Genomic DNA, 20,305 nt, shown 5'->3' with positions numbered 1-20,305 from the left:
ATTATAGGCGTAGAAGGAGACCTCTACTAGCGAATTAATAATTTAGGTAAGGCTTATTATCTATATAGGCGTCTTTAAAGGTACTTAGGTGCGAGATCTTTAGGCTATAGATCCTAAATATTCTAGATACTTAATTAGCTTATTTATAGGTTAGAAAAAATAGGAGTAACTTAAGCGCTTCTTTTATATCTTACTACCTCTACTAGAGGGCGTTAAATATAACGGAACCTTGTAGCAGGAACTACGATAGGCTCGTTAATGGGCTAGGTGTGTAGGAAATGTAAAGATAGTAGTTAACAACGTAATAATAACTGGTGGAGTGGTTGCCTAATAGATTAACTTTAGTTATATTCTAAGAATTACTATAAGGAAGGAACTATCTAGGTAGGGATTAAGGGTCCTTAAATACACAACCGTACTCCTATAAAATCCTTCTTATATATAATATACGTCTTATACGTAAGGTACGTAAGTTCCTCCTATCCCTCTTATTTAACACATAGCATATTATATAACCTTAGTTACTATTCTTCGTTATATAGTTCTATCGGCTCTATCCTAAACTATACCTAAATTAACTAACTAGCTTCTTCCGACTCTTCCTTAAGTAGTTATAATATTGTACTTAGAGCGTCTATAATACTATCTCCCTCCTCTCTATTTTTGTTTTTAAAGATCTAAAATATCTCTAAGTTATTTACTAGAGGTATAATATCCGTCTAATTAATTTAGTTAATATTATTACTTATTATACCTAAAGTAATTTCTTTTTTACACGCCTAACATTGTGCTCGCACCGTTACTGCAATATTATCTCTTAGTAAGATTATGCCGTCTCTATATTCCCGTTATTTAAAAGAGGGGTTAGTTTATATTATATTGGCAAGTCCATCTTTATAATAACCGTTCTCTTATTTAGAGTGCACTAAAGCGAATATTTATTTGTCCTGTGATGTTCGCTTTACCTCTAATACTAAATATACGCGACCTATTACCCTTAATAGTTATCTAGTTCCCTAATTAATTTGTCTTAGGGTTTTATATTTAATTTACTGCTGTACGGCTAGATAGTAAACTGTCTTAAGCCCTTACTAAGTTAGAATGTTCTTAGGATACGGAATAAAAGGCCCTAAATACTCGTATCGCGGCGTTTACTTACTTACTCTATCTTAAGAAGGTTTATAAGAAAGTTTATTTTAAAGAGTAGAAGCTTATAGAATAAGGTTTATAGGAACTTAGTAATAAAAGAACGGATTCTCTTCTAATAGAGAAGGAAACAGATCTAAGTAGTTCGGCAACTACTCTTTTTAGGTCCCCCTTAGGTAACTTATTCTTTAGTAATCCTTTTTTATTAATGCTGCCTAACCTAATTTCTTCTAATACTCCTATACCTTTCTTATAGCGTTCTTTAAATTTTTTAGTAGTTCTTAGGTAGTTTTAGTATAGCCTATCTACTTAACCTTATACTATATTTTATTATTAACGTCCTTATAACTAATAATCTTTAAAACTTACTATTTGTTTTCCTTTTATCCTCTATATATATCTGCTTCGTAAACTAGTAGCTTAACATTCCTATATACTAGCTTTAGCATTACGATATGCTATATAGGGTAGATCTTTATTTTAGCTAATAGGTTTAACTTAAATATAACTAGTAAAATCCTTTATATAATTTTAAAAGGTCCTAGTTTAACGTAGTCTAACTTCTTACTTAGTTGTTAACTCTTAAAATTTTTATATAGTAGCTATACTTTATCTCCCTCCTTAAGATCTAGTCCCTTAGATCTCTTAGCATTATAGTACTTTTTTATTCTCTCTTATACTTTCTTTGCTAATTCTATAAGGTCTATATAAAGATTTATTAACGTCTTTATTCTTTCTTTAACTATGCTACTTATTTTCTTTACTTACCGTAGTAATAATAATGTCCTTAGCTTATATCCGTAATTTACCTTAAATAGTAATATACCTATTCCTTTTTAAGGCGTTGTATTGTATATAAACTATATAACTAGTAATAATAATACTTAATTATTCTGTGCATAATTAATATAATACCTTAGATACTACTTTAGTGTCTAATTTAGTCTTTCTGTTTAACCGTCTATCTGTGGATAATATATAGTAGAAGTTACTACTTAAACTCCTTACTCTGCTAAGAATACTTCCTAGAATACTGCTATAAATCTTAAATCTCTATTTAATATAATCTTACTTAGTNCTCTATACCTTATAAATACTTCTTTAATATAGATTTTAGCAATATCTTCCGCTAATATTTCTTCTATACATGCTATAAAGTATCCCCACTTTATAAGCTTATCTACTATTACTAAGATTATATTATAGTCTTATCTAGTAATAGGGTCTCTTAACTTTAATAACTTAATAATAAAGTCCTATAATATAACCTCCTATAGTCTCTCTGGTATTTTAATAGGTTATAGCCCTCTATATAGCTTATGCCTTATTAGTTTATTTCTTTAGTAATCTAAATATTCTTTTATAACTTTTTGTGCTAAGCCTTAGATTTTATTAATAATATACTCCTCCTAAAGTTTTAATACTAAGCCTATGGCTCTATTATGTCCTTAAGTTAATCCCTTATAGAATTCTTCTACGAATTGCTCTGCTATGCTTCTTAGGATATACTTTACTTCTTAATTTTCGTATATATCTATCTATAGATCTTCTAGTTATACTTCTAGAATTCTTTATACCTAAAAGCTTTTTAGTGTCCTATAGACTTTCTCTAGTTCTTTATCTTCCTATATTGCTGCGATTTTCGGATAATTATACCTAATTAGTCCGTCTATATCTTTTCATAGTAAAGCCCCTAATAGCTTTTTATCGTTCTATAGTTTAGCTTTTCGACTTAGAGCGTCTGCTTATATATTATCTATACCCTTAGTATACTAAATCTTAAAATGGTATTCTATAAGCATCTCTGCCCATCTAACCTATCTTTAGTTAAGTTCCTTTATTATTAGAAATCCTATTAGGTTCTTATAATCCATCTTAACTATAAATAGTTTCTCTATACCTTATAAGAATGCTCTCTATTCCTTAAGTGCTATAACTATACCTAATAACTCCTTGTTATAGATATTATAGTTTAACTTTAGTAGTGTTATCTTCCAACTATAGTATACCACTAGGTGCTATCTATCTTAATGTTTCTGCATAAAGTATACCCCTAGTGTATAGTTTAATACGTTCGTTTTTATAACCGTCTCTAGTCCTAGTTAATAGATTTTAAGAACTAGCTCTTAGGTGAACAATTCTTTAACTTTTTTAAATAGTTTTTGTTGTTCCTCTCCTTATACCCATAGTTCTTCTTTCTTTATTAATTACGTAAATAGCTTAATATCCTTTAACTATTGCGCTATAAATTTTCTATAGTAATTGCAAAACCCTAAAAATAATCTTAACTACGTAATATTCTCTAGTTCCTACTAATTTACTATAGCCTTAATCTTCTTTAGATCTATATTAAGTTGGCCTAGTTTAATAATAAATCTAACAAAATTAGTCTTCCTAGTAAAGAACTCGCATTTTTTAATTATTACTAGCATCTATTCTTCCTATAGTCTCCTTAAAACCTATTTAACATATTCTCTATATTCTTCCTTAGTTATTAAGTAGATAATAATATTATTAAGGTATACTATAATAAATTNATCTAAGTGTTCTCCTAATATATTATTAATACGCTTCTAGAACGTTGCTAGTGCGTTTATAAGCCCGAATTATATAACTAATAGTTTATGTAGTTCTTCCTTCAACCTAAAGGCTGCCTTTTATTCGTTACCTTCCTTAATTCTAATCTAATAGTACGCCTATCTTAGATCTATCTTTATAAAGATTTGCGCGTTACCTATTCTATCTTAAATTTTGCTAATTAAGGGTAAAGGATACCTATCCTTTTTGGTAATGCTATTTAACTATCTATAGTTAATATATAGCCTTAGTTTTGTTACGGCACTAGTAAAAACCGGTGGATTATGGTGGATAGTTGTAGATAGTTGCAGATAGTTCTAGACAGTTGCCGTTACGTGACTAGAGGATCGTATATAACGTCGAGCGGCGCCACCCTCCGTCTCCTTTCCTTTCTCTAGCTTTAGATCTTCGTTTATAGACTACCAATTATATAGGCTTGCGCGTCCCTCTTGCCGTGCTTATGCCTTAATTAACTAAGTTGCTAACATTATTTAAAGCTTAACTACCCTTTCTTCCTAAGAAGGAACTTAAATATATTTATAGACCACGAACTAGAACAGAACACAGAATTAAACCTAAAGAATATTACTAGAACTAGAAGAATAGAAAAGAATAATAAGACCTATAGAATACGTACAGACCAGAACCCCTGCAGAATCCTACTAAAGGTTACCCTAATAACCGTACTACAATGCTAAGAAATATGGTAGCCGGCAAAGCAGCCGTAGGACCCTTAAATACCTCCGATAGTAAAATAGTAACTAACTCGAACTCCCAAGTAGAGCTTATAGCAGCCAATGCTAAAATTAAACGACTTTAAGAGCTGCTTAAAGCCAGAGAACCCCCTATACCTAGCGAGGAATTATTAGATACCTAGAGACTTGCTATAGTCCTTAAGGCTCTAGCCTAACGTACAGCATTAGTATTATCGCGGTCTATAAAGGTTGCGGACCCCCTATTACTTATAGATGGAACCGACCCTATATTTAATAATTAGAAGCTTTAATTATAGGATAAGCTTAAAGTTAATGCGGACTACTTCCCTACTACTTAGGCTAAAATGGCCTACGTCTTCGGCCGTACCGGCGGGGATATATAGATACACCTACGTCCGTGGTACGTATAGGACTTAGTAGAGCCCTTCCTCTCTAAAGAAGAGATAATTGTCTACCTATCTTCTATTTATAAGGACCCCTTTAAAGTATAGAACGCCTAACTTAATTATAAAAGCCTAAATATAAAAATAATAGAGACCTTCTTAGCCTTTTAGACCCGCTTTCTATACCTAGCTAGCCAGGCTTAAATTTCCCAGGAAGATCTAATGCTAGACCTATTTAATAAGCTTACCCTAGACCTATAGCAAGCCGTACTGCTAGTTTTTACTACTGTATAGACGCTAAAGGAACTTATAGACTAGTGCTTGGCTATTAACTAAGGCCTCCGCTAAATTAAGGCACGCGCTAAACGGTATAAAGCCAGAAACCCTTTAAATTAGACTATAAGCAATATAAGAATGGCCTATAATGCCCCGGCACGATTGGTAACCCCCATAGTACCACCTATATAGCCCACCGCCAATTTAGCAGCTAGCCGTGCGGCTAGCCTTGCTATAGGTCCGGCGAATGCTCGGCCTATATATAGCAACCCCTATATATAGGCCCTTAGTAATTAAGGAGCTTGCTTTTTTTACGGATAGAAAGGTTACCGTATAAAGGATTACCTAATAAACGTGAAAGTGGACGAGGTTCTATTAATCTAGGAGGATAGCGCGGAGTTAAAAAAAGAGGAACCTTAGAGGAAGACTCCTCTCTAGGGTTAAAAGGGATTAATATATTAGATGTTAATCTAGGTTAACTAGTTAGTAGAAGAAGCTGTACTATCCCTTATACTTTATTCCATAATAGATACCAAGTTTTAACCTCTACTTTAGCTAACTCTAGAGTAAATGCCTTTACTTTAATAGATACCTAGTATACCGTAAAGCTGGCTGACTTTTTAAATGTACCTATTAAAGAACTACCTAAACTAATTCCTATCCGTGGGTATAATAGGCGGATAGGACTACCTATTACGACTATCTTGCGAATTTACCTCCGTGTTAACGGACAAAGGTAGTATAACGCCCCCTTCCTTATTACGGACCTAGGTAGCCATAATATAATCTTAGGGCGAAAATGGCTAGCCTATTTAGGCTTATAGCTTAATATATAGAGTAGACGGCTTACCTAGCCCAAAACCCTACCCCCGACCCCTTCCTTTATAAAAGAAATCAGCATTATAATAGAAAACCTTATACGGCCCTAGATTAATACTATTTACTAGGCTAATACTATGCGTAGGGACTAGGCCTTTAAGAAAGATATATAGCTTAATTCGCAACGGATTCGTATACTACGTCGCCCCCAGACTACCTATATTACGCCACCCGTATTAAAGACCTAGGAAGTTAGTAGTAACCTAGAAAAGCCCCCTATAAAGAGCTTAGGCCCTATATAGCTATAAAGAATAGTAAGGGATATTAGACGTTATACTAAACTAATAGATTAGAGGGATAACCTACGGAAGATGGAATAGGAGCTAAGAAAGATTATAAACTCTAGACCGTAAAATACGGTCTAGAAAACGGCTATAAGGAAACTAGCGGACCTCCCACCAGTTAATGTCTGCTGTATTAGTGCCATAGAATTCTACTAAAACTTGGTTTAGCCTAATACTATTACCTTTACGACGAGCTTATACGAAATTAATTAAATAATTAAGGAAAAGAGAAATAAGCTTAGCGGATAAGAAAGCGAGTTTATAGATAAGGAACTAGTAGAATAAAAGCTACTCTATTAATACTAGAAATTTAAGGACGTATTCTCTAAAGTAGCGTTTAATATACTTCTACCTTACCGACTATATAACTATAAGATTAAGATTAAGTAGGGCAAAGAAAATACCCTTAGCTTTAGCCCCCTTTACAAGTAGTTTATTACTAAATTATAGGCTATAAAGCAGTATCTTATTAATAACCTAAATAAGGGCTTTATTAAGCCTAGCTAAGCCCCTTTTACCTCGCCTATTCTCTTTATTAAAAAGCTAAATAGAGGACTCCGCTTCTGCATTAACTACTATAAGCTAAATAATATAACCCGCAAGGATTGCTATCCGCTACCCCTACTTAATAAGACTTTGGCCTAAATAAGTAAAGCTAAGGTCTTTATAAAGCTTAATATCCGCTAGGCCTTCTACTAAATTAGAATAAACCCCAGGTCTAAAGATCTTACTATATTTTAAACCTGTTACGGAACATATAAATATAAAGTACTCCCTTTTAGACTAATTAACGGACTAGCTATATACCAGCGGTATATAAATAATATACTCTTTAACTACCTTAATAATTTCTATACGGCCTATTTAGATAATATTATAATCTACTCTAAGAATAAGCTAAAATATAAGGAGCACGTCTATAAAGTCCTATAACGGCTCCGCGAGGCTAGCCTTTAGGTTAATATTAAGAAGTTAGAGTTTAATATTAAGCGTATAAAGTACCTAGGTTTTATTATTAGTATAGACGGAATTAAAACCGACCTAGAGAAAACGGCCGTAATTAACTAGTGGGCACCCCTATAGACCGTAAAGGGGGTATAATCCTTTTTAGGGGTTTGTAACTTCTACTAACGCTTTATTAAGAACTATAGCAGGATTGCCTAGCCTCTTAACCGTCTTACTAAAAAAGACCAGCCCTTCCACTTTAATGCCATATATAGGCAGGCCTTTAATAAGCTTAAGAAACGGCTAGTATCAGCTTCCCTACTTACCCATTTTGACTTGGAACGGCCCTTAATACTAGAAACTAATGCCTTAAACGGCGCGATAGCTAGTGTTTTTTCCTAAAAGTAACCGGACGGAGAGTGGCACCCTATTGCATACTATTTAAAGACTATAATAGATGCTAAGTTAAATTACCATATCCATAACAAAGAAATACTGGCTATTATCTCTAGCTTTTAGCACTGGCGTGTACAGCTAGAGGGAACCCCTAAGCCGATTAAGGTAGTTTTAGATTATAAGGCCCTAGAATACTTTATAATAACTAAGGCCCTTATAGCCCGGCAGGCACGCTAGGCGGATACCCTATCTTAGTTTAACTTCTTAATTATATATAGACTAGGCGCTACGAACCGTGCGGACGCTTTTATAAGGCGCGAGTAAGACCTAAATAACTAGACGGCTATAAAGATCTTACTACGGACCTAGACGCTACTATAACTAGAATACCTTAACCCCTAGATATAGGCAGAACTAAACACGGACTTCTTAGGCGCCGAGATATATCCTATTAACTCCTTTAAACTTAACCTTATTAATAAACTACTATAGGCCAACTAAACAACCCCCTCTCTATAGGAATACTGTAAAAAGGCAAAGAACGTTACCAGCCTATAGTCCCTCGAAAACGGACTACTTAAGCACTAGGAATGGCTAGTAGTAGCTAAGGAATAGAACTTATAGACCCGGCTTATTGCCAAAGCTTATACCTAGGTCTCTACGGCCTACCCTAAAAAAAATAAAACCCGTAAGATTATTGGCGACCGCTACTACTGGCCCGGAATAGTTGTGGATATTAACCGCTATATATGGAACTATAACAACTGCTATAGATCTATAATTCCACGAGATAAGACCCTAGGACTATTAAAACCACTTCCGATACTAGAACGCCCCTAGCAGTATGTCTCTATAGACTTCTATAAACTACCTACGGACCGTAATAAATATGATATGGTTATAGTCCTAGTCGACCGCTTTGGCAAGCGCCCGTTCTTAATCCCCTATTATAAGAATATTAATGCTAAAGAAGCGGCCTAACTATATATCTACTACGTCTACCGAATTTATGGACTACTAGATACTATTATATCCAATTACGGGCTGTAATTTATTTTAGCTTTCTGGAATAAGTTTACCTAGATCTTAGGCATTAAGCTAAAGCTTTCTATAGTATACTACCCCCAGATAGATGGTTAGACGGAAATTGTAAATTAATACTTAGACTAGAGACTTTGGCCTTTTATTAACTACTTCTAAAATAACTAGGCCGAACTGCTACCCCTAATAGACTACGCCTAAGCGACCCTACCTTATGATTCTATAGGATTTGCCCCTATCTAGCTAGAAATGGGCTACTTACCCCGTATAAGCTTTGACTGGGAAAGACTAGAAGGACCCTAGACTATACGCAAAAAACTATCTTATAAGGAAGCCCAGCAGTACGCTAAGCGCTTAGAAGAAGCCTAGATAGTAGCCTATACAAATCTAGAAAAGGCTTAGAAATTAATATAATAGTAGGCAAATAAGTATAGGCGAGAGCCTAACTTTGCCGTAGGAGATATGGTTTAGGTTATAATAAAGAACTAGAAGACGGAACAACCTAGCCATAAGCTAAACTATTAGATAGTAGGACCATATAAGGTTCTTAAGAAGATAGGCAACGCGTATAAAGTAAAGCTCCCAGATTTAATTAAAGTTTACCCTATTTTCTCTCTGGATAAACTATGGAAAGCTGTAAACGACCTATTATCTGGACAAAAGAATAAACCTCCCCTACCAATCTAAGTTAATGGCGACAATAAATAGGAAATTAAAGAAATACTAGCCTATAAGCTTGTAAGGGGAACGTTAAAATATTATATTAGTTGGAAAGGGTATAACCCAGACCCCACTTAGTACCCTATATAGAACTTTATAGGTAGCCCCTATAAGCTTTAGGAATTCTATAATTGTTACCCTAATAAACCCGGACCCTTAAAGTACCTTAATAAGTAGATAAAGTGCTAGAATAGCGAAGATAATAAGCTACCTATTAAGCATAAAGATAAGAATACCCTATAGATATAATACGGACGTATAAAGCCTAAGGGCAGGCTTTTTTAGAGGGGGGGGTAATATTACGGCACTAGTGGAAACCGGTAGATTATGGTAAATAGTTGTAGACAGTTGCAGATAGTTCTAGATAGTTGCCATTACGTGACTAGAGGATCGTATATAACGTCGAGCGGCGCCACCCTCCGTCTCCTTTCCTTTCTTTAGCTTTAGATCTTTATTTATAGACTACCAATTATATAGGCTTGCGCGTCCCTCTTGCCGTGCTCGTGCCTTAATTGACTAAGTCGCTAACAAGTTTACTATTTTTCTTTAGTATAAACAGTACTAGATAACCCGCTAATAACTACGATAGTCTAATATATCCCTTTTGTAGATTTTCCTAAATAAACTCTTTTAGTGCTTTATCTTCTTCTTTAGTAAGCTTATAGATTAGAAAAAACCTTAAACTTATTTCCGGTTTTAATTCTATCTTATAGTCCTATACTATATAATCTGCTAGCTTTTTACTCTCTAGGCTCTATAGTTTCTTACTATATTTATAGTATCTCTTTAATATATAACTTAAGCCTTACTTAGTCTCTTTATATATCGCTCCAACTTAGTACTATACTAACTTAGTTTACTATTACATCTTATAATATTAAGTATTTTTAATATTAACCTAACCTATAATCCAATCGATTTTTAAATTATATTTCTATAACTAAGGCATGCCTAATACTGCCTTATCCCGTCCTAATGGTAGGATATTAAAAGATATCTTAATTTGTCTCCCTTTAATAGTTATCTAAATAGGTCCTATTTTAAGATTAATAATCCCTCCCCCGTAGGCTATTAGATCTCCTAAAATCATAACTAATAGATAAGATTGCTCCTTCTGTCTATAAGGTAAACCTATTCTCTTAACTACTATTAGTAAAATATAGTTTCGCGTTACTCTACTATCTATTAGCGCTTTAAACTGCTAATCTTGCCATTTAACTTATAAATTTAGGTGTTGTCCTTAAATTCCTTTAAGGGTCTAAGGCTTTACTAATAGCTCCCTCTAGTTCTATAGGCCTCTACTTTTCCTAACTATTAGCTACTTAATCCTATTACACTTAGCTTACTCTTTAGCTAATACCTAGTTCGCTTTTTGTCTTTAATATACTATAAATATATATTTTCTAGGTATTCCCACCACTATTATCCTTCTAAGTATTCTTCTATAAGGAATCTTCCTAGCTAAAGTATTAAATTTCCTTCCTCTTAGGCTTCTGCTAGATGCCATCCGTGCATATATTTAGCATTTTTATACTATTACTTATTTAGCGCCTAATATATCCTTATAGGGTATTTCCAATTCTTTTCCTTTAGATTCTTATATATTTTATATATATTATCTACGTATGCAATCTATAATGTCACGGCACTGACCTGACGCATACTGTTTTATACTATCTCGTACTATTCCCTACTATTAGCTAGCCCACCACTAGCGACTTAGCGGCCGGCCCTACTATTTATATACAATACCCCCTTTCTACCTTCTTCCCCTCTTCATACCATAACGTAGTTATTTAGTCTACTTCATTGTAGCACTGTAACAGTTTATAGTATCTTTAATTTACGCCCTATCGCGATCACTAATTCCCCATACCTTAGCCAATTAACCTCCACCCTAGAGCAATCGCGACCTACGCGCGCCTCTGCTAAAACTAATACATCCCTAGCACAGTTCTAGAATAATCCTTAGTTTTTACCCAGCGCCTAAATAGGCGACACTAACGACGCCAAAATGGCCGAAACCTAGAACCCCCGCGACGTTTTTATAGACCTATTTATAGAGACATACCCCAATATCGCGTAGACAATCCGCCGCTCCCTACTATACCCTAAAACCTTTAAGCCTAGTAAAGCTTACCTTACCCTTATTAACTATACTAATGAGTTCCTTAATAATATTAAAGTAGGACTATAGTGTATATATAACACAAACACCGCCAATAAGAAAGCTAATAAAAACCTTAGTGCCCTTATTACTTCCTAGATAGGAACTATTAACTCCTAAGTAGAGACTATTACTGTTCTAAAATAATTAACCCCTATAATAACGGTAGTAACCTAGCAGAAAAAACGAAGATCTAAAGACCCGCCAATATTTAGCGGAAAAGGCACCCTACTAGAACAATAAGCTAATTTTAAGACCTAGCATATTAAAATTAAGGGAGTCTTCGACTAGGACTAGGATTACTTTAACACAGTTTAGTCCTAGATCCTTTATATCTCGGATATACTAGAGAATAAGGCCTATAAGTTTATTAAATAGGGCCTAGAGCTTATATATAAGAACCTAAATAATATATCTGTGTAAAAATAGCCTACTAAGGAAGATATGCTTAAAGACCTTACTACCTACTATAAGGTCCTTAATATAACCTAGGTTGTAAAGAATAAGCTTAACCATTTCCCCTAAGGCGAGCGTAATTACTAGTCCTAAAAGGGAGAGCTTAATAAGCTAATAGTCTACGCTAAGAAGACAGATAAATAGAAGGTGAACCTACTTTAAAAGTTTATCTCTCCAAAGATGGAAGAGCTGGTACTTAGACTAGCCTATAAAATTAATAATAGTAACTATATAGGTTAGAGTAAGTAGATAGATATATTTACTAAAAACCTCGCGAACCATATACACTAAGCCAACCTTAAGAAGAACGCTAACCACTACCTACCTGCTTAAGCCCCTGCCCCTATATTAACCCCAACCCTAATAGTAACTAAAGAACCTATAAACCTTAATAGAATCTTAAACACGGAGCGTAAGCGCCGCATTAATAATAGACTATGCCTTACCTATAGCCTGCCTAGCCACTAGAAGGATACCTATAACCCTACTAAGATAGCAAACCTAGTCCTAATGCTACCCCGTTAAATGATATAAATAAATAACCGCGGACGCGGCGACCGTAGAGTCTATTATAGACGCGGCAACCGCAGAGCCTATTATAGCCACGGCGGACAACCCCCCCCCCTTTAACCCTATAGCTTAGTTACTCCAAACTATACCCTATATAGAAGCCTAACCCATTAATAACGCCTAGTATTAGCGACTTCGCGCTAGCGAATATAAATACGGCCACGTTATTAGCAAGGTATTATCTTCCTATACCCCAACTGAAATAGAGATAGACACCGCCAGCCAGACGGACACTAGACTACCCTGCTAAGACAGCCCTATATCCTAGTCATTAAAAGGTAAACCCTTAAACTAAGTCACGCCTAAGAGTCTAAACCATATAAGGAGGAAGATAAGAAAATTAGATCCCTATTACTAGATTAATTAGTTCTTTCTATTAGTAAACTACTACTTAATTTTAGATTAATAAATAGTAATAAGAAATTAATCCTTATTTAAACCTAACTCTCCTTATTATATAACCTATACCCCTAAGTTTATATTAATATAGTAAGCCTAATAGACTCCGGTAATACTATAATAGCATTTACTAACGTAGAGTCTATTATAAGAAAGTATAACGTTATAACTAAGAAGCTNCTNGNACCTAGGCCACTNNNCCTNNNANANAGTATNCTAACTTCGCTTATTANNGACTACTTTACCGCCCAAATATTAATCGGCCTCTATACTAAAGCTATACTCTTTTTTATTACTAAACTCTCGCCCACTACCCTAATTATCCTAGGTATGCCCTAGCTTTAGAAGTATAAGCCCCATCCTAGCTTTAGGAAACTTAAGATCCGCTTTAACTTAGACTACTACTCTAGGCACTACCTCCCGTAGGGGATAGCTAACGTTAGTAGGGACGCCCTATATAGATACTTAGTACTACTAAGCCTAGTGCCTAGGACTATATATAAAGCCCTAATAGTAAAAGACGTTCCTAATAAAGGGGAGCCTATATAGCTGTAAAGAAATAAGATAGTAAAAGACTAAACTAACCTAGTACTTAAGACCAAAACGATAGGCTAGCCAGCCCTACTAAGACTAAGAAAGAAGGTCCGCTTTACACCACCACTATTAAGAAACTAACCCCAACCTAAGCACTATTTAAACCCTAGCCGCCTAGCCTAACACCTAGAACTAAGCTATATGCTATATACGCACACTATAGCTTACGTTATAGCAAGGACTAACTATAGAACTACTAAGACCTAGATAATAAAAACCGCGCCACTATAACGCCTAACCTTATACCTATCTCCCGCGCGTACTGTATAGGGCCGCCGCCTTGTTTCCGCCCCCCTAGGCCAACTAAGCTATGCTAGCCTAGCCGTAGCACTAGAGAGCCAAATATGCCCTAACCTAGACGATATTAAATGCACCTATATTATTAATTTTACCTAGTTCTATAAATAAAAAGATGTAAAGGTAATAAGGATCTATATAGCGGAGTTAGTAAAACTAGTTAAACAAGATAAGCACTAACAGCTACTTAAAGAGCTGCCTATAAGCCTAATAGAAGTACCAAACCTATTAAAAAGGTCTTTCCACTAGCTAGTAGAAGGCGACTATATAATAAAGAAAGCCTATAAAGCGCTCCCCCCCTATTTCTATGACTTTCTTAAAATAAATCTAAAAACCAAACCTAAGCTTTTACGTCGGAAGATAGTTAACACTAATATTAAAAAATTCCTAAAAGGCAAACCAGGATTAACCCATAAAGATATTCTACAACGCCTACTAAAGGAGTTTAGTAAATATATTAAGTACTTCCTCCCTAAAAATATAGATAAGTTGCCCCCTTACTAACCATAGGACTATAAAATTAAGATTACCCCTAAAAACTAGGCCCTATACTATAAAAATAGACCACTCTTACCTACTAAACTTAGGTATATAAAGAAGTGGATTAATAAGATGCTAGATAAGGGTTTTATCCGCAAATCAACCTTACTAGCTACCGCACTACTCCTCCTCACTACTAAGCCCGGTAGTAGTATATAAATCTACTATAACTACTAAGGCCTAAACATAGTTACTATTAAGAATTGATACCTACTACTACTAATTTATAAGACACTTAACGCACTTTATAGCGCTAAATACTTTACTAAACTTAATATAATTACTACGTTTAACTAGATCCGGATTATAAAGGGCTATAAGTAGCTTATAGTATTTATTACCCGGTTCGGACTTTATAAGATACTAATTACACTATTTGACCTTTATAACGCACCTACTATATTCTAAAACTATATTAACTATATTCTACACAACGCCCTTAATAACTACTGCACTGCCTACCTTAATAACGTCCTTATCTTTTCTAAAACACGCGCTAAGCATACTAAGTATATAAATAAAGTTATCTAAAGACTTAGTAATGCTAGACTTTAGATTAATATTAATAAGTCTAAGTTCTACTCTACTAAAACAAAATACCTTAGCTTAATTATCTTAACTAATAGTATAACTATAGACCCTAAGAAGATACAGGCCTTATAGGAATAGAAGAACCTGACATTAATTAAAGAACTACAATAATTTCTTAGCTTTGCGAACTTCTACTAACAATTTATCTAAGGCTACTCTACTATCGCTATACCTATAATAAAACTTCTAAAGAAGGATATTAGATGGCTATAGGGACTAGAATAAGCTAAATCGTTTAAGGCCCTTAAGGGAGCCTTTACTTCAGCACTAGTACTAGCATACTATAACTATATAAAGAAAATAGTAGTAGAGATAGACACATCAAATTAGGCTTCTAGCAGAGTTCTTTCCCAGTATAATAATAATAGAAAATTAAAACTAGTCGCATTCTTCTCTATAAAGCACTCTGCGCTAAAATATAACTATAAGATTTATAATAAAGAACTCCTAGCTATTATTAAGGCTTTAGAGGAATAGTATCCTAAGCTATAAGGGACTAAGGAGCCGTTTAAAATCATTACCGACTATAAAAACCTATAGACGTTTATAACTACTAAGCAGCTAAACTAGCGCTAAGTCTAGTAGGTAGAGTTCCTTTTATAGTTTAACTTTATAATTATATATAGACCTAGCAGCAAAGCTACGCTCCCTAACGCCCTAAGCTAGCTACTAAGAATAAGGCCTAAGGACGCTAATAACGAATGCCTCCGCTACCAAGCCTAAGTCGTTATACCACCCCAGAAAGTTAACCCTATAATCTTAGAAGAATTACTATATAAGTCCCGTAACTCTAACAACACAGAGTTTATAGCCGCTCTAGACCCTAAAATAGCCGAAATTTTTTTAGATAAGTTAATTTAGCTAAAATACTAGAAGAACGAACTCGTAAGAGATATAGTAGCAGCCCTACGTAATTAGAAAGCTCGCCGTTAGCTAAAGAAAATTAGGAAATTACTTTATTGTAATAAGTTAGAATATAGTATTATTAACAGATAGATCTACTTCTGCTAACGTCTCTTTATCCCTAACGCCCTAAACCTCCACCTAAAAGTTACCTATTACTCTTATAGCAGCGGCCCCGCTAATTACCCTAGTCGGGTTAAGACTCTTAACCTCTTAAACTAAACATACTGGTGGCTAAGAATCTCCTAGTTTATAACTACCTTCGTTAAAGACTATACCCTATACTTTTATACTAAGACCCCCCATTCTACCCCACCCAGTTTCCTAAAGCTACTAAAATTACCCGCCTACCCGTAGACCGATATCTTAATTAACTATATTATAACGCTGCTAGTATACCAACGCCACAGCAAGGCATATAAATATATCCTTATTATTATAGACCGCCTAACTAAAATATAATACCTCGTTCTAGTAATAGGACTCTTAATAGAGGAGTTAGTTAATAGCTTTATTAACAACGTATATAAGCTCCATAGTGCACTAAGCACAATTATCTCTAATCGCGGCATATAATTTATTAGCGACTTTTAGCAACAACTAAGTAAACGCCTTAAGACAACCTTGCAACTAAGCTTAGCCTAGCACCTAGAAATAGACAGCTAAACTAAAATTATTAACGCCGCCGTAAATAAATACCTTTATACTTTTATTAGCTTTATATAGAACGACTAGGTTAACTACCTACCACTTACTAAGTTTGCTATAAATAACTAAGTTAACAAGAATATAGGCATCTCCCCATTTTTTGCAAACTATAGCTTTAACCCTCACCTCAGAATCGAGCCTACTGGCCCCTATCTACTAACACTATTAACATAAAGAAGGAGTTCTTTTACGCAGACTCTATAGCTAACCGCTTTAAGCGGATATTAACACAGCTTAAGGCCCTAGCCCGGATTTTACAGCAACGCTATAAAGATAATACTAATACCCATAGGGACAAGAGCGCGTTATTCTACGAAGGTGATATAGTTATAGTTAGCTTAGAAAATATAAAGATAAACAGACCTAAGAAGAAATAGGACAACAAATAGGACGGCCCGTACCCCGTACTCGCAGTATACTAAGGGGCAGTTATAGTAGACCTTTTAGACCATATCTAAGTAAACAAATCCTTTTATATATCTAAGGTCCGCCTCTAGGCTACTAAAGAAATCTCTAGCCAAGCAAATATTAATACCGTAGAGCGCCATAATATACAAGGACAAGTGGTAGAGAGAGACGATAACGGCAACATAGAAGACAAATAGGAGTTTAAGAAAATCCTTAATATACACAACGAAGACCCCTAGGGCCTAACTTATAAGATTAAATAGAAATATTATAAGGATATAACCTGGCAGCTAGAGGAAAACCTAAAGGGTTATAAATAAGCTGTATAGCGCTTCTATAAGCAACACCCTAAGAAGCCAAAACCCCCAGACTAGGCATAAAATAAGGAAAAGTTATACTAAGGTCGCGGCCGACCACCGTATTAAAATTTATGGTGGTTAAAATATTATAAAACTTTAACCAGCAGTTAAAGTTGTCTAATTAGCTAAATTCTCGCTAAGAAACGCCACATAGACCAATTTAGGTGGCGGTATAGAGTTCTACTAACCTTACTCACTAAACTAACCAATTAGGATTTTCCATGCCCGGTATAAAAAATCGCTATTAGCTTAGTTAAGGGCGGTAAGCGGAACTAATATCTTTGTGGTAGAAAATAGGCAACCCTATACACTGCCTATTTTTAAGTTATTTATTTGGTTTAGGGACCAAACCGTCTAGGGGAGAGAAGTACTATTACGGCACTAACCTAACGCATACTATTTCATACTGTCTCGTACTATTCCCTACTGTTAGCTAGCCTACCACTAGCGACTTAGCGGCTGGCCCTACTATTTATATATAATACCCCCTTTTTACCTTCTTCCCCTCTTTATACCACAACGTAGTTATTCAGTCTATTTCATTACAGTACTATAACACATAATAGCGTATAGTATACTAGGTGCTTTAAGTTAACTCTTAACTCGTCTTTATCTTTACGTTTAAACCTTTATTATACTAATTTAAGCGTTATAACTTTATTCGCAGGTACTAAAATGTGTCTCTTACTTCTCTAGTCCTCTAATTATTCCTCTAGATCCTTTAACGTTATAATTAAGGCTCCTTTAATATAACTTATCGCCTTCTCTATAATTGGGTAGTCTTAAATAACTTTTTTATCTAACTATATATAGAAATCTTTCTACTTATTATTATATCGCTGCCTATACTACTTTTAGTACAGCTATTAGAGTGTATACAGCTTGTCCATAAGAAAGTATCTTCTTATTACTACGTTGTAATAGCCCTTTATATATCGTTCTTTAAACCTAATAGTAATTCCTAAATCCTCTTTATTTTCCAGTTTAGTAAGCCACTTAGCTCTTAATATACCTGCCCTAGGCCTATTAGTAATTCTTTATACTAGCGCTCTATCCCTTATACGTCCTAATATACTAGATCTCTTATCTAGTTTCTATTCTTACTATGCAATAATTTGTTACCTAAATTCTTCTATAGTTTCTTTTAGTTTGCGTCTTATAGATTAATCCTTAAAGTCGTCTTACTTCTTAATCTTAGTATTAACTCTTTAATCTTTAGGCCGAATACTACGTTTTCCTAGTAAGTCTTCTAGGTCTATATATCTATTTCCTAGTTTAGTTGCTATTTACATTACAGATTCTCTAATCTATAAAAAAGCCTCTTACCTCTTACTTATAGGTTCTCTTATTCGTTCCCTAAATCTTTAGTCCCTTAGATTCTTTAATCCTAAGCTTACTTCTAACTTAAGCTTAGCTTTAGCCTTAGTCTAACTAGGCTTACTTAGTGTTTTTATCTTATCTTAAAAATCTTAAATCTCACTTATCTTGTCCTAAGAATCTTATACCTTTAGGAAACTTTATCCTAAGCTTATTCGTATATTACTAAACTAAGCCATTACTTTGCTTTATCGGTTATCGTCCGTTATAGGTCCTTAAGCTTACCTTATCTTGTTTTAAGAATCTTAGTCGTCTTATATCTTATCTTAAGAGTCTTAAGCTTTTNGCCTTTTNCCTTTATTAAGTGCNAAAGTAGNNNACTATNNTACTTCTCTTACGTCTTATAAAGCGATAGATATTATATCTAGTAGGGTCTTAATCCCTACTAATATTCCCTATTCTATAGTGGAATTATCCTTTACCTCTAGTATAATATCTCCAATGGCTGCGTATTCCTAGTAAACCGCTTCTATTGCCTTATCGTTACGAAATGCTTCGCCTTTATTAAATTTATTATCCTTAATATCCGATCTGCGAGCTAGTTCATTAATTCCTTTATATTTTACTAAATATAGCTCCTATAGCTAATAGCTTGCGCCGTACTTAGCGTCCTTATAAATTTGGTATACGTTATTATAATAAAACGTAAAACTTCTAATTAAACATTCTTTTATTCCTTGCAGTATATTATTGTCCCTCTATACGTATATATCGTCTACTAGTCTCGTCCCTTTTACTACGTAGTAACTCTACCTACTTTTATAGTCTCTAATATAATAACCCTATTTTCCGTAATTTATATAAGCTCCTTCTTTAAACCATTTTTTTATTATAGAGTCCGCCTAAATATCTTCTACTACTAAGATCCCTAGTTTAGCCTCTACTCCTTAGACCTCTAATTACTTAATCCTTATCCTCTAGGTTTCTATAGTCGTTTACTCTATCTCTTATAGGCTTCTTTAGTACCGCTTAGGTCCATTAGCTCTGCGCCATACTATAGTTTTTAACTTAGCTTTAGTTATTACGTACTCTACGCCTTATATAACTATAAAACTCTATCCTAGCCTCTTTTAGCCTATTCCCTTTAATAGATCTAATTGTTAATCTTAATCGCTTAATTTATTAGTTCCCTTAGGGTATCCGCATCTTCTATTAGGATAATCACGTCCTAGACTTTAGCCTTAAGTCCCTATTTATACTATGCTATAAGCGCCCTATTATTTTACTCTACTTACATTACTAACGTCTGGAACTGCGTTATATATTTAATTACTAAGGTTTGTTACGTAATGTCTTAGAGTTTTCTTTTTACCATAGTTACTACCTCTAGGTCTCTAAACATTTATATAAGTTACTCTACGAATCCATTCTAGCTTAAGAATATAAACCGTACCTCCTAGTTTATAGTTGTTATTCTATTTGCCTAGATTTCTATAAGGTAAGGCTTAAACCATTTAAGTGTCACAGCACTGACTTGTCACATACTATTCCATACTATCTTGTACTATTTCCTACCGTTAGCTAGCCCACCACTAGCGCCTCAGCGGCTGGCCCTACTATTTATATACAATAC

Source organism: Cenococcum geophilum (genome assembly GCF_001692895.1).
Source record: "Cenococcum geophilum 1.58 unplaced genomic scaffold K441scaffold_3, whole genome shotgun sequence".
NCBI lineage: Eukaryota > Fungi > Ascomycota > Dothideomycetes > Gloniales > Gloniaceae > Cenococcum > Cenococcum geophilum.
The sequence above is the reverse complement of the archived record's forward strand: the minus strand, read 5'-3'. Positions refer to the sequence as shown.